Source organism: Pan troglodytes, chromosome 2 (assembly GCF_028858775.2).
Source record: "Pan troglodytes isolate AG18354 chromosome 2, NHGRI_mPanTro3-v2.0_pri, whole genome shotgun sequence".
In the NCBI taxonomy this organism is placed as follows: Eukaryota; Metazoa; Chordata; class Mammalia; order Primates; family Hominidae; genus Pan; species Pan troglodytes.
This window is the reverse complement of record NC_086015.1, coordinates 7,025,033-7,038,353: the sequence shown is the minus strand read 5'-3', so window position 1 is coordinate 7,038,353 and position 13,321 is coordinate 7,025,033. Positions and strand designations below refer to the sequence as shown.

Below are 13,321 nucleotides of genomic sequence, written 5' to 3'. Positions count from 1 at the left end.
TAAAAAGGGAAAAGCACTTTCTGAAGAGAATACAAAGGATGTGGCCAAGTGATTTTTGGGTAAGGAGATTAGCCTCAGTGTGAATCACTGACTTAATCAGCCACCCCAGCAGGAAAACTTCCAATTTAAACTGAAGAGGAAGAAGATGGGAAGAACTGAAGAAGGGCTACCAGAATTTTTCGATTTTATGGAAGACCATAAAGCTATTTGGCAGTGAATGTGTGCTTACTTCCCAGACAAGGGAAGAGTGACGCTAAAGGTGATTCAGAGATCATCAGGGCTGCCTCTTGAATTTTAAAAGAAGGAGCTTCAACTTGCTTCCACCGACCAGGCAGCCTCCACCCAAAGGCATGGGGATAGAGCCACCCAGCTGACCCCTGAAGAGCTACAGGTACAGGACCACTGCCCCAGTGGGTCTGAAAGGCTTTATTTGTGAAGCCAAATACACAATGGCATAGACAAGATGTTAGCAGAATGCGGCCATTTGGCCAGACACTGGGGTTCTCATTGGTGGGCTGTGAACAGTAGAGCAAGAGAAGAGAGTAACTATTTGAGTGCTGGTGTGTGCTGATTAAGGTTAAAACATCATCTAATTTAGTCTTCCCAACTATCCTATGAAATAGGTACTATTATATAAATTTTACAAGCGCCCTTTCAACAGCTTATAAGTGGTAATGTCGAGATTTGAACCTGATTTGTCTATCTTCAAAGCCTATATTCTTCCCTCTATAATACATTAGAAGAAAAGGGAACAGAGGGACTGTAATGGATCTGCCAGAGACCTTCTCTGTCCAGTAACTCTGCCTTAAATATCAGGTACGGTGTCACAGAAATAGAGAGGAAGGGTGCCCAGATTTTGTAGAGCTACAGTGGGTGGAAGACTGATGGGGGGACTATTGTCCAACAGTGTTTTCTAGGAATAGAGTGGAGGGCTGTTATCAGAGTAGAGGCAGGATCAGGAAAACCACCAAAGTAACTGAGAGGAGAAAAGCTGGTGACCCCTAAGAATATGTCAAGCTCTAGGACATCTAGGACATCTGGAGATCACAGCTGATGAATTTGCTTCATTACTTCTTTCTTGTCTTCATTCATTCTTTTTTTTTTAAGTGTGCAGAATAGATCATTACTTATTTTTTCCTTTTATAATTGAAGATATAATACATATAACATAAAATTCACCTTTTTAAAGTATACACTTCAGGCCGGGCATGGTGGCTCACACCTGTAATCCTACAGCTTTGGGAGGCTGAGACGGGAGGATCACTTGAGCCCAGGAGTTCTAGACTAGGCTGGGCAATATGGCGAAACCCTGTCTCTACAAAAAATACAGAAAAATTAGTAGGGCTTGGTGGTGTGCTGGCGTGCGCCTGTAATCCCAGCTACCTAGTGGGCTGAGGTGGAAGGATTGCTTGTGCCCAGGAGGTCAAGGCTGCAGTGAGCTATGATCATGCTACTGCACTCCAGCCTGGGTGACAGAACAAGACTCTGTCTCAAAAATAAATAAATAAACATTTAAGAAGTATACAATTCAGTGGGGTTTTTTTTTTTTTTTTTTTTTTTTGGTGCAACCATGACTACTATCTAATTCCAGAATATTTCCATTATACCCAAAAGAAGCCCTGTACTTATTAGGAGTCAGTCCTAATTCTTGCCTCCTTGAATCCCCTGGCAGCTACGAATCTACTTTCTGTTTCTATAAATTTTCCTATTCTGGGAATTTCATAGAAATGGAATCATATAGTATGTGGCCTTTTGTGTCTGGCTTCTTTCACTTAGCATCATATTTTCAAGGTTCATCCACATATCAATAGCATGTATCAGTACTTCATTTCTTTTAATGACTGAATAATAGTCCATTGTATGGATACACCACATTTGGTTTATCCATTCATCAGCTGATGGGCCTTTGGGTTGATTTCACTTTGGCTATTATGAATAATGCTTCTATGGACATTTGCATACAAGTTTTCCTTGCCTTCTGATACATCTACACATGGCTCAGTTTTAAAGTCAGTATCTAAAACAAAACATTTTATATACTGAAAACTGCCCTTAAAAGTCTCCCAGGAAGGCACCACCTTGGAATCAATATGCTGTTCAAATGAACCAGTTTTCTCTCTAGCCCTTTCTCTGTGAGCCATTTGAAGTGGCTTGCTTGTGTTTGGTGGCCATACTGTGTAACATCAATGTCATCAATTCTATTCAGCCTGGCAAGATCATCACATTTTGACAGGTATACGAAGATCGAGGTAAACTGAGTCCAATGTCCTTTCAGGTCCTCATCGCATGACCACTCGTGGATGAGCTGGTTGGTGAAACTGCCCACACTATTTAAATGGTAATTTTTCTCTTTCCTTGAGTGACCATAACCTGATGCATGTAAAATAAATGTTCATAAAATAGAAATCTCTTGCACATGAAAAATTTCATCTCATTTTTGGGGGTGCCTCAGTTAGAATATCTCTGGATAAATTTGTTGTTACTGTTAACAAATAAATTTGAAATTGGAATGTTTTAATGCTTTATTCCAACTTCTTCTTCATCAAATCAGAGAACTTTAGAATTAGAAGGGGACTTCATTTTCTCGATTAAAAGCTCTTCATTTTACAGGTGAGAAAACTGGAATCTGGGAACCAGCCCCCAGATGTACAGGACCTCAGTTCACTGTTCTTTGCATTAGACTGCAATGATTCCCATATTCACAAATTGTAGAAAAAGTAGGTCATATCTCAAGTTTTATCCTACTTGCAACCCTTATAACTCAGGATGTTACCTACTATTTTATTATTTCTCTCTCTCTCTATCTCTGTTTCTCTCTTTTTTGAGCTAAACCTGAATTATATTCGTCCCTAGTTGGCAAGGAGTTCATGAAGGTAAATTAGCCAAGAGGAAGAGCTACTTTGTCGGTATTTTATGGCTTTTTCTTTATACTTTCCCCAAACAGACCGGTGCACTAATGATTTCAGCTGGAAGATGGCACCCTGATTTTCTGGAGCTGAAGCTTAGCACAAATTTTGTCATTCAAATACACTGGTCGAATCAATTAAAAATATTCATAAAAATTAGAAAACGGCTTTATGGTTGTTTCATGGCCACTGTTATAGTACCATTAATCTACACTCTCCCTATTTCATTGGCAGTTGACAGGAATCCCCAGTCAGCAGAGAGAGAAAGAAGTCTTTTTAAAGACAGGGCTAATTTGTTTCCTGGTGAAAGGTGACAACCTGCCTCAATTTGCTCCAGATTTCTCAATGATAATGACTTGTGTTTTCTTGTCCCAATTAACCACTGACTGCTCCTGAGAAGATCATGTCCATTCAGATAACTGAATTTCTCTTCCACTGATAACCTTCTGGTATAGATATGGGAGTGAAATGCAGATTCAGTGTAGAATCATGTACAGCATTATAAATAGAAAGATTAGAAACATTCTCTTCTCTAGTTGTCGTCTTCTCAAATCCCCATCATGGTCAATTTGCATCTACTTAATAATTTAAAAATTGGAAATAATCAAGAGCTGGCTTTTTTTCATAGAGCAATGAGACCCACTTAATACTGCGTGTCAAATGCTTACAGAGGATGTGGCAGTATCCTAAGCATGTGATTTAGAGCTATAAGATAATACGGAATAATTAGGTCTGGGGTCAGTTTAGAGAATACATGCCCCCTGTCTAAAGGCATTCTAATTTAAAAGGTTTAAATACTCTGACAGCCAAACAATACAAGTCTGTGGGTTCAAGTCAAATTAGCCATGAGAGCTACCAGTTTGTAACCCTTGGTCTATAGCTGACATTTAAACACACCTGATGTTTCCTAACATGCCTGTCCTCTTTTTTCCTCTTACTCACTCCTTATCCAGTGATGCATCTGGGAAAAAACAATGAGGAATTCTTGGCTCAGTGCCATTCTTTCTCCTGGAAGAGTGAAGGATGTACACCTATTGCGTTGATCCTCCACTCCTTATTTTTCTTTTCGTAGTGAGAGAGACTTGAGGTTGTGTAGCGGTAAAAGTCTGCTTAATTTGGAGTTCAGTGTTAGGAAGCCCATTATTGCTATGTCCCTGAGCCACATTCCCCTTTATCACTAGCAAAGCTGACATTTGATTTTCAGCTGCCCAACTGCCTCAACTTACTTCTCAAGTGTTTCAAAACTCAGGCACTGAACAAGGTACTGTTTATTGAACCCCTTCAAATCCCAACATATGATTAAATAGAAAACGGATACTTTTATTGGACTCTATTTTGAGAATAGGTTACTTGAGAATATATTACTCAAAATTAGCGGAATAACCTTTTCAACCCATACTGCATTGCTGATTATGGATAAATTCACATTGAAAGCAAAAAAAAGGAAGAAAGGAAGACTCTACAGTAAGAAAACAAAGTCAGTGTGACAGAATTCAACCTAGGGGTATGCTTTTGCTCTGGAGTAGAAGCACATTAGGGCAGAAGTAAGTTTTCAAAGCTATAAAATCAGAGAATGATAACATTTCAGAGTTGGGTGGGATATATGAGTCAACATTTACTTAGGGCAGGCCCTGAGAATGCTAAGATGAATAGAAAATGACCCTATAGGCTACTCAAACCACACACTTGTATCTGATACATGAATTCTTTCTGCCATATTTCCCTAGAGTAGATGTCTAGTCTGGAAATGAATGTCATACATAATAGGCCAATGGCCTAATTGTTTGAAAATTTTCCTTTTATCAAACGTAAGTAATATCCTCTGCTCCAGCAGTTCCTGCTCATCTCTTATGGTACTGCCCTCTGATGTCACATAGAGTTTGATATCTCTTTAAATGTTTGAAAACACTGACCACCCCTCCCCTCCCACCCTCTGTAAGTCTTCTCTTCCTTGGATTACCCAGCCTCAGTTTCTACAGCTGTTCCTATCATCCCAGTTGTCACTCTTTAAGGTGATTTCAAATTTTAATGTCTATCTTAAAAGCAATCCTCTTCCAGTTGTATTTTTATCAGTAGATCTCTATATTTCCCCCTCTCTTGTTTTGGACACTATTATGTTCTAGATTTAATTTTTTTTTAAAGAGTATACATATCGTAGACTCATAAATGATGTTATAGTCATCTAAGACCTATCACAACCTGACACTAAAATTTGGCTCTCTCATCCTCAGTTTTGAAGAAAAATGCAAATCTTTATATTTTATCACTATTAAGATGTATCTTGTTACACTTGGTTCACATGATTATCTTTCAAACTCATTTTGAATACTAATTCTGATATTTAGTTTATTCCCTAATGATTCATGTGATCAGAGAATGTACTCAGCATGTTATCAGTAACAGCATGTGTCAACTGATAAGAAATTTCAATAGGAAAAGTTTGAGGAAAGGGCAGAGAATGGCTAGGGATTTCATTCCCCCATTGACATAAATCCCTTCTATGGTTTGAATGTTTGTGTCCCTTCCAAAATTCATGTTGAAACATAATCCTTAATGCAACACTATTAAGAAGTATGGCTTTTAGGAGGTGACTGAGTCATGAATGAGGTTAGGTGTCGTTATAAAAGACCTTCGTGTGGGGACTTTGTCTTCTTTTGCTGTTCCATCCTCTCTGCCATGTCAGGACAAATTAGCCATGTTCCTCCCCTCTGGACACAGTGTTCCTCCCCTCTGGAAGATGCAGTATTCAAGGTGCCATCTAGGAACTGACAATTGGCCCCTCCCTAGACCCCAAACCTGCCAGCACCTTGCTCTTGGACTTCCCAGCCCCGAGAGCCATGAGAAAGAAGCTGCTATTGTTCACAAGTTACCCAGTCTATGGTATTTTATTATAGCAGCACAAGTGGACTAAGACAATCCCCAAACCAACACTTTCAGGGTAAAACATGTGAAACAATCCTCCTAAACATCCCCCAGATTCCTCTATCTTCCCCACATAGATATTACAAGAGTTGTTCTTTTTGTTTTGTTTTGCTGATGCTATTTTGAGGAGCAGGAGATAGAAACATATTCATAAAGAAACCAGGCTAGTCCTTATTTATTGTTCAAAATAATCTATGCTGGTAGAAAGACACTAATGAAAAAAGAAGTTACAAACAGTGTATACAGTATGATCTTTTTGTGATAAGGATATTTATTTACAGATCTGAGAACAGATACATACACAGTTAAGATACAGATGTAGATACGGATTGAATTCAGCCTGGATGTAATTCTAGAAGAAAATATAAAAAATATTTATGTGGATCTCTCTGAATGATGAGATTATCTTTTTGCTAATATTTCTACAACTAATATAATTACAACATAATTTTTAAAAAATCATATGCTGGTGATAACTACTTTTCATTCTAATGTCTCTTAGAAGAAGCAAAATTTCTACTGAAGTTGGCGTCATGTCACTTAGCTACAGTTCATGAAATCTGTTTTATTTCCATTAAAAAGGGAATCAAAGTATTTGCCTATTTTCCACAGTTCCTGAAATATGAGCAATAGCTATGGGTGTGTTCCCCTCACTTTTCCACTGTATTTTCCCTGAATATGCTTGGAGCCTTCATGTACTGGGGCCATTAGATACATTTCTTTTTCCTGGGATTACCTTGACATTTTCTTTTAATCTGGTAGACTCTTATTCATATTTCAATTCCCTGTTCAATTGTCACCTTTACCTCTTAGTTAGTTATGCCTCCCTTTGTGTTCCTTCTGTACTTTGAACACAGCTCTGTGTCTTTGTTTATCAGTATCTACTCCTAAAGGTTGAGCTCCTAAGTTTGCAGGCTTTGTTGAGTGTAGGCATTCCCTGAAGAACTTGTTGAAAATGAAAATTCCTGGGTCTCATCCCTGGAGATTCTGGTTCTGCAGGTCAGAGGTAGGGTCCAGGAATATGCATTTATTTAAAGACTCCTACGTGATTCTGATGCTTGTGGTCTACGGCTCACAATGGCCTACGGCTCACAATGGCCTACAGGGAGGAGATAGTTTTGTCTTTTGTACCTTTTGACTATTCCCTCATATTTGGATTGCATCAGAGTGTCCCCTCATCAACTACACTGGTCATTATAATTTAATTTCCTTTGTCTTACACATGAAGAAGTTGAAGTGTTGGTACAAATTGCACAGTGACCAGGTGTTCTACCTATGCTGTGGACAAAGCCAATGGAGGCAGACACATGTTCTATCAGGAGAGATGTGGGCCAGGCTTATGAAAGTCTACATGGAGGAGAAGGCAGTTCTGATTTGACCCTTTGGATCCTCCTCTTCTAGGTAGAATCCAAGCTTTACTTACATTTATAAGCAGTTCTACTTTTGAAGACAGAGAAAAAGGGAAAAAGTTAATAAGATGACAGTTGGTATGTTTTCCAGTTTGGGAAATCTTCAAAGCAATGTTGTTAATCTTCACTTAATTATGTCTTGCACTTTTGCACACTGATTATAGACCTGCTAGAAGGCCAAGCAAAAAGCCACTGTTAACTCTAAACGTTCTGCTTACATTTCCTCTCCCATAACCAGGAACCTACTTTCAACTCCTCAAATGGATACATAAAAGAGACAACCATTTTAACCTTTTAGAAATGGATCTTCTACAGTAAATCAGAGAGAGATGATGAAAATGTTAATTAACTTGCTTTCATCTTGGTCAGAGTCTGTATTTAACCTAAAGGCCTAAAGTCTTTTGGGCAGTTTTCTTAAATTTGATTGCCTGCGACAGCCAAAGAAATTCAGTCGTGATTTGGTAGGACTGCCTCTTTGAGAGTTATACTCCTCCTGCCTCTGGCACAGAAAACAAATGCCAAAACAGGAAGGGGAGAGTCACTCATGAATTATTCTGACACGTCTCCTTTCTGATTCAAGCTTTATAAGAGACCAAGCTTTCCCTTTCAGACTTGGGACCAACTGTTTGCTGCCCCCATGGGACCACCTCTAAGGTACAAGGAGACAGATGATTTAAAACATACACATAGACATACCACAAACTCCTCTTCTTCTGAGAGATCATGTGCACATAAAACCGGTCTACCTGACAAAGCATCATTCTCAAGCCACAGGAAGTTCAGATGTTTAGAAACAGAAGGCAAAAGTGCCTAAGTTTTCTTTTCTCTTTATTTATTACACAATTAGCCATTTAAACTCCATTTCAGCTATGGAAATTATTTTTAAAGACTCCATAGTTTGAAAACAACCTACCTTGAGATTTAAACATTTAATGAACTGAAAAGCTTAACATAAACCATTTCTTTCCTTCAGTAAAGGAATAGCTCGATGGCAGGATGACAGAAGGAAGATGACAGATGTACTTTAAAAAGATATGCACGAGAAAAAGATAGATTTTTATTTATGTATTTCAAAAATATATAACTGTAATAATGCTGAGGATGAGTTCAGAAGTGGTAGCAGAGCTGGGTGAGAGATCTATGCTTTTTAATATCCACTTCCTCTTGAGTAAGAATTTTATCGCATTCATAGCTAAATCATACTGATTATAAAACAGCTGAAATGAGGCAATTAGTATGGCCTATGACAGTCATGAAGAATGAAACATGTGAGGTTTTCAATGCAAGCCAGATGGATATCTTCAATATACTTCTTATTATCTTCTTGTGGTAATAAGTTCAATTAAACTGAATCAGTATAACATAAGTCTCTTTGAATTGCTGGAAAAGAAATTAATTATGTGCTTCACATATAATGAAGCCAAAGAGTCATATTCTGTTTGCCTTTTTTGTTTGTTTGTTTTGTTTATTCTGATTAGTAAATATTCATTACAAAAGAATTCATTAATTCATTTTATAGGAGAGTTTTTTCCTTACAACAAAGAAATTATTTGTATGGGATGGGTTAAATATCACCAGGTAAAAGGTATCTCTTCTACAATATCTGAGAGAGAACTGAAAAAACAGACCTCCTGTCTGGATGGCTTTGCCTGCAATATCTGACCATGTAGGATTCTGACCTGAGGTATTCTTTTTAATTTGAAATATTTTACATATAAAACTACAACAAAAATTTACCAATATGTGCTCATATTCCCTCTTCCAGAATTAGAAGGCTTTAACACATTTTCATGTACCTCCAGCCTTTTTCCCCCCATGAATATATATTAAAAATTTACCCAAACAGATATTACCAATACAGCTAAAGTCCTTTCACATAATCTCACTCCAGGTATCCTCCCCACAAATACTGAGTTAGGGCTTATGCTGCATGTGTATTCTGTATGCAAACATTATAAGGTATTATTTTATATTACTAATTTTATATTTAATCATACAATATATTAAATAAAATGATACCATATGTATTATTCTTTAATTTCCTTGTTTTTTTTTTCATTACAAACAACAACACAAGGAACACCTTTGCAAGTCTGCCTCAGAACACGTGTGAATCCCACTAGGTTAAACGCCCAGAAAATGGAATTGCTGGGCCATGGAGATTGCACTTTCTCAATTTTACTTGCTCTCCATAGTATCTATTGCAATTTCTATCCCTACTCAGAGTGTGTGAGTACCATTTTCCTCACATAGTCACCAACAAAAGGTACTGTTAGATGTTTCTCTTTTGCCAATCTCATATGTAAAAAAATCACACCACACAGATGCTTACATTGCCTTTCCCTGATTATTAATGAGGTGATGTTACCACACAAGCTTCTTGACCCACAGAGTGTCTTTTATGCCAAAAGCAAAAATACGAGGCCTGTCTTCAGCATAGAGGCTTTGCTATGAAAGGACAGAGTTGGCATAGAGAAATGTAACAGCTAAGGAATTACATCTTCCCTCTAGACCAAGGATGGAGAAGTGATGGGCAGGCTGGAGTCAGGGCAGACTGTCATGGTATGCAATCAGCATTACAAAAGGAGAGAAGGTTTTTACAGAGAGATTTGGACAAAAGGGGAATCATTCTACTCATGATTGATATCGCCAAAGGCATGTTATTTGCTCAACCTATGTGGCTCTCACACATGTCCATAAGAATGTCAGCGGAAATAATCACACCCTGTTTCATCAGATTTCCAGGTTATGTCACGCTTTGTGAACACAGGAAGAACAAGAGGCACAATTACCTACCCTTCTTTTAAGATTCTCCTGCCATAGCTGGTACCAACTCCAGGGTGACAGATCTCAGATCTAACAGGATCTAGTATTGAAATGTTCTGGCCAGATGTTCTTCTACTGAGGGACCTACCATAATTAGCATTTAGCACTTCTAATGACAAACTTTTCCTTCCTACTCTAGATGCCTAGGGTCACAATTTGTGTTAATCCTATTAGAAATACCCTTAATTATCACCCAGAAATAATTGGTTCCAGTGGAAGATATCTAATTGGGTTGAAATGTATTCAGTTATAAGGGACCAATGTTAAAAGCTTTTGTTGTGTGTTAGCAGCCAACCGTCATTGTATGTTGCTGATTTCTGATTGATCCCCTGTCAAATCTGTATAAAGCCTTGAACAGTTTTACATAGAAGATTGGGCTGCTTCAAACTCATTTGCAAAATAAAGTTCCAACTGAAAAGACTCTACTTTATTGCGTCTATTATGCTATGCATGGAAAGGTTGATATTTCCCAATGTCCTACAGTTAAAACAGAAGAATTTTATATAGTGCGCAATAGTAATGCTGTAGATACTCTTTGGTGCTGGTACAAATATATATATACACACATATATATATATATATATGAAGAAATCTGTTGATTTAAACATAAATAAACTTTCTATGGGGTGAACAATGAGCACTCTTTCTGGCAATAAAGGAATCCGTTAAATGCTCAGCTAAACCACAGGAACCTTTTCGGCTTGTAGGGTTGAAGAATGAAAATACAAAATAATTTCTTGTTACGTGTATCTGTGATCTTAGTCAATTTCCACTAAAGACTTCTTTTCTATTAAAGCTACTTAAAGTATAAATTTATTTTTTCTTATTATAAAAGTAATTCTATGCACTGAATTTAGACATTTAAATAAACAGAAAAGCCAAAAGAACTCTTTTAAAATCCAGACAGAATTAGGGTAAAACTTTATATAGTCAATTTCAAAATAAAAAAAAATTGCTATTAGAGGAAGAACATGCAGTCTGAGAATTATGAGGTAAAGGTGGAACAGTTCCGCTGATTTAGGCTGGTGACGGTGGGAGGTTTAGGAAGAGAGTAGTGTTTTAAAAAAACACCAGGTCATGTGCTTCTTACTTTAGGGTCTTCTTAGCTTACTATTCTGGTTCCAGCTGTGTGAATCCTCCCCACATGCTGGAGAATCAAATTGAATTATTGTTCCAGTGTCTGCCAAGTAATTTTCCTCCTCCCTCTCAATCAATGATTTATTATCTCTCCTCTGGATTTTCAACTCGTATTCAAGTTCTAAAGTCAACCGTTTGGATACTGGGGTGAGGCTAAGGTCCTGGGAAAGAAAACTCCCTACCACTTCCAGCTAAGAATCAGACTCAAGGACATGTGGAAATTTCCAGCATGCAAGATCAGCAGGGGTACAAGAAAAGTTGTGTATAGCTTGGCCAGACTATACCTTGGACAGAATTTTGAAGATCTGAGGAAGAGAAAAAGTTATCAAAGAAAGGATAAGTATTTTTCTTTTCTGTGAAGGACTTACTAGTAAATATTTAAGGTTTTGCAGAAGTGGCAAAGTTGAGGATATTATATAGGTACTTATATATTACACAGTCTTGGGGGGTGCAGTGGCTCATGCCTGTAATCCCAACACTTTGGGAGGCCGAGGCGGGCAGATCATCTGAGGTCAGGAGTTCGAAACCAGCCTTGACCAACATGGTGAAACCCTGTCTCTACTAAAAAATACAAAAATTAGCTGGGCGTCATGGCATCTGCTTGTAATCCCAGCTACTAGGGAGACTGAGGCAGGAGAATCGCTTGAGCCCGGGAGGCAAAGGTTGTGGTGAGCTGAGATCTCACCATTGCACTCTAGCCTGGGCAACAACAGGGAAACTCCATCTCAAAAAAAAAAAAAAAAAATTACACAGTCTCTGTCATAATTACTCAACTTTGCTGTTGTAAGGCAAGAGCAACCTTAGTTAATATGTAAAAAAAATGACATGGCTATGTGACAACAAAACTTTATTTATGGACACTAAAAGATGAATTTCATAAAAGTTTCATGCCCAAAAATATTATGGTTCTTTTGGTTTTTTTCTCAACCAGCTAACATGTGAAAACCATGCTTAGCCCCTGGGGTATATAAAACAGGTATGGATTTGGCCCACAGAGCATAGTGTGAAACCCCTGAAAATGCAATGTTCTAAACTCTGATGTGTATAAGGATCAATTGGGGTATTTATTTTAAATGTAGGTTTTTCCAGGCCTCCTCCCTAGGAGTTAGATTTGTTAGGGTAGGAGTGAGGCCCAGGAGATCTGCATTTCTAATATGCACCCTACTGAACTTTCACTTGCTAGGTGGCATGCATGTACAAAGTTCTTTGGTGTAGGACAGTGTTTCCCAAAGTATAGTCTGGAACCACCAGTTGCAAAATTGCTCAAGGTCAGTTTGGATGTAGTTCAGCAAGATGACTATGTTAACAGCATCCACAGCATACTGCCCTACATTTTGAGTCCTGGAGATAATCAATAGGAGTGAGGGTTGCTATTAACATAGTTATCTTGTTGAACTACATCCAAACAAATACTCTAAATTGCTCTTCTCTAGGACTGCTACTTAAAAATATCTGTCATATGAAACCTGTACAGCAGAGGCACCGTGTCATGCAAAATCCCCACCCACCACCACCCCTTTAACTCTGCTGTGGAGATAAACATGATTTAGTAAGTACAATATTGCATATAAATGTACCCTGCCCTCCATAGAGTTCTCAATGATGTCAATGATCACAAAAGCACATTTTTGTTTAAAGGTCTAACATTATGCTTTCTGTTAGTATTTGAGGGTTTGACTTAAGAACTGTTCTTGCTTAAAATGAGACAGCAAACCAAATCCCAAGTACATTATAACTAGCCTGAAAAATAAAACCAGTAAAATTTAGGAATTCAGATGATGGGATGATAATCAAGAGCCCCCTGGGCACCTGTCAGAATTCTGCAGTTTGGGAGCCTGCTCACTGCAGAATCTGAATATTTATCCATGTGATGATTGCTTGTCAGAGGTTTATTCTAAACCTCCTGTATCTGGTGGAATAGATGTGCCACCTCCCTCTCCTCCCCTACTTGCTGACCCTGTGTTTGACACTATCTTCAGCCTCTCTCCAAAACATGGGGGCAAGGGTAGGGAGAAAGAGAATTGGATTTTAAAAGCATGGTTAATGATAGAACTATTGTAAAAAGGTTAGAAAAGATATGTTCTGATGCCTGACCTTCACGGTGTTTTAATCCCAGACACA

General features: G+C 38.1%; 1 protein-coding gene across 5 annotated transcripts in view; it reads right to left on the bottom strand.

Annotated features, from left to right (window-relative positions):
* The window catches only part of CNTN4 (contactin 4), a 959,696-nt gene that overhangs the window by 55,341 nt on the left and 891,034 nt on the right, over positions 1–13,321 (bottom strand). The gene's annotated exons all lie outside the window — the stretch shown is intronic.